The following is a 3,010-nucleotide window of genomic DNA, read 5'->3' on the forward strand; positions in this document are numbered from 1 at the left end:
GGTGCGTAGAATCCAAATCAATTCGTACTTTTTCGATCAGACTTCTCAATCAAAAGTTATAGACTAGAAACCAATTTCGAAAAAAAATTCAAAGGGCTGTAACTTTTGAACTAGTAGCCCAATCTTGGAACTGTTTGAAATTATGGATTCTACAGGCCACATTCTATAAGAAAACGTTTCTTCCCGGTCGATCTCAGACAATTTTTTCTTCCGGCCTCAAAAAAGGCAGTGTATAACCTTCCTTTTTTTACCAAAAATCTACTGCACCAAAATTTCTCGGGAAAAGAGTTTTTCTTATTAATTTTGGTGCGTAGAATATAAAACAATTCGTACTTTTTCGATTAGACCTCCCAATAAAAAGTTATGGACAAAAAACAATTTCGAAAAAAATTCAAAAGGCTGTAACTTTTGAACTAGTAGCCCAATCTTGGAACTGTTTAAAATTGTGGATTCTACAGGCCACATTCTATAAGAAAATTTTTTTCCGGGTAGATCTGAGACAATTTTCTTTTCGAGCCTCAAAAAAAGGCAGTGTATAACCTCCCTTTTTTTACCAAAAATCGACTACACCAAAATTCCTCGGGAAAACACTTTTTCTTATTAATTTTGGTGCGTAGAATCTAAAACAATTCGTACTTTTTCGATTAGACCTCTCAATCAAAAGTTATAGACTAGAAACCAATTCCGAAAAAAAATTCAAAGGGCTGTAACTTTTGAACTAGTAGCCCAATCTTGGAACTGTTTGAAATTATGGAAATACCTTGTGTTCTCTTTACCTTTTTCTCATTTTGAAACCTTTGAAGCCTCAAATTTTCAGTATGGCTTTGAAACCTTGATCGCGAGCTTTGCCAGTTCAGACTAGAAACTTCAACGATGAGTTATTCTGCATATATTTTCAGTTGTAACAAAATATCCTATATTGTGTGTTATAAAATTCCTCCGTTAGATGTCGCCTGTTGTCGTCCCTATCCTTTGACATTGAATCCTTTCTCAATCTCCCTCTCTTTATAAAAGTGTTATTATTAAGACTCAGGAACTTAATTAATTCACCCCTTATCGACCAGAAACAAGAACCAGGACTTAATCACTGCAGCTTTTACCAACCAGAACCAGACCAAGAATTTTTACATCCCAGATTGGAAAGACAGAGATCCCTTTAATTTACTTCCGTTTTGTTTTCATTTACAGAGATCTTTACCTTTATTTCATCATTATTATCTTTGTATGGTTAAAAACCCCCGGACTTCCGGATCAGAATTTTTGCCTGTGTTGACAATAATTACTGTTAATTAGCCTCCCATTTAACACCACGTTCCGGCAATAAAACACGAACAAAAATTCGTTTATTTTGACGCCATTTAATTTGACAGCGTCAAACCTTGGCGGTGTCTCCAGACCCAGCTCAATTGCACCGACTCCGTTTCACCAGTAATGGTCGAGCTAATATTTAAAAAAAAATGACTAGAGCTCCTGTATATGAAGATGATGAAATTTTTGAAAGTAGATCTGGCGGATTGTTTAAGAAGTAATCATAGTTGGTTTGTTCTATTTGTGTTTCCGTATGTGTTTTTCCTCTTGGAAATTTGTGACGTAGTTGCGTAGTTTTCTTTGATTTTATCGGATTTTTAATTTACTCAATTTAGATAAGGTGTTAGAAGTAAGACACATCTGGTCATTTGCTATAAGTGGTTTTATCAGGCGAAAATCAATTAACTCACGTGTTATATCGCTGTTAAGAGATAAGGTATTTCGCGAGCTAAGTTCGGTGTAAGTAGGGACGCGGGACGCGTTCCTTCGAAGCTGACTTTATCAAGTGTAAAATAGCGAAAATCCGACGTGCGAATTTAAAACCGATTCAATTTAGTATGCAATTAATACGGTTTCATAAAATTCCCGCAGACATGCGGCTTTCTCGCTACGATCCAGAATCCAGCATCGACAACTCTTGATTCTAATCCACAAGTCTTAAATATAGGGGTAATCCAGCCTTCCAAAGATGGACGATTCCAGTGGTAATTCTAAACGTTGTATTGTAACTTTTGAACTAGTAGCCCAATCTTGAAACTGTTTGAAATTATGGACTCTACAGGCCACATTCTATAAGAAAATGTTTTTTTCCCGGTCGATCTGAGACAATTTTTTTTTCGGGGCTCAAAAAAAGACAGTGTATAACCTTCCTTTTTACCAAAAATCGGCTGCACTAAAATTTCTCGGGAAAACACTTTTTCTAATTAATTTTGGTTCGTAGAATCCAAAACAATTCGTACTTTTTCGATTAGACCTCTCAATAAAAAGTTATGGACAAAAAACAAATTTCGAAAAAAAATTCAATAGGCTGTAACTTTTGAACTAGTAGCCCAATCTTGGAACTGTTTGAAATTATGGATTCTACAGGCCACACTCTATAAGAAAATCTTTTTCCGGGTCGACCTGAGACAATTTTTTTTTTCGGGCCTCAACGAAGCCTGCACGAAAGAGATCGCATGCCCATGTACTCTATTTACTAAACTCCTGTTCTCTTGTTATAGCTTGTCTTCCCCTACTATGTTCTTCGCCATCTGACAACCTGGTGTATTATCTGTCCTGGTCACGGTAACTTTGACACATTCTGAAAACTTTGAGACCTTTGAATCTTGAACCTCGAAAGGGTTGAATTATAGCCTGGGGTGCTAGGAGTTCTCTAATCTCGGTTCTAATTACCATTGGCCGACTCTTGAAATTAATACGCTCTTGTCTAAGGTGGTAGTTTATGGTGTAATCTGCAATTAAAGTTGTAAAAGGCACCACGAATATTTTTTAGGTCGGCCAACCCTATAAGAAAAAAAGATGCTAACGAGAGCAAGCAATTACTTCATGATGCAACAGTCTGCTGTAGGCCTGAACGGTGTCACAAAACTGAATAATTAATGTACACCGCAAGGTACAGTTTTGCATATAATACACAGACAAGGTTAACCGACGTTAGCGTTAATAACGAAGGACATAAATCTAAAAGGTTTTGCCCCCTTTA

The sequence above is a fragment of the Photinus pyralis genome, unplaced genomic scaffold (genome assembly GCF_008802855.1).
Source record: "Photinus pyralis isolate 1611_PpyrPB1 unplaced genomic scaffold, Ppyr1.3 Ppyr1.4_LG9, whole genome shotgun sequence".
Lineage (NCBI taxonomy): Eukaryota > Metazoa > Arthropoda > Insecta > Coleoptera > Lampyridae > Photinus > Photinus pyralis.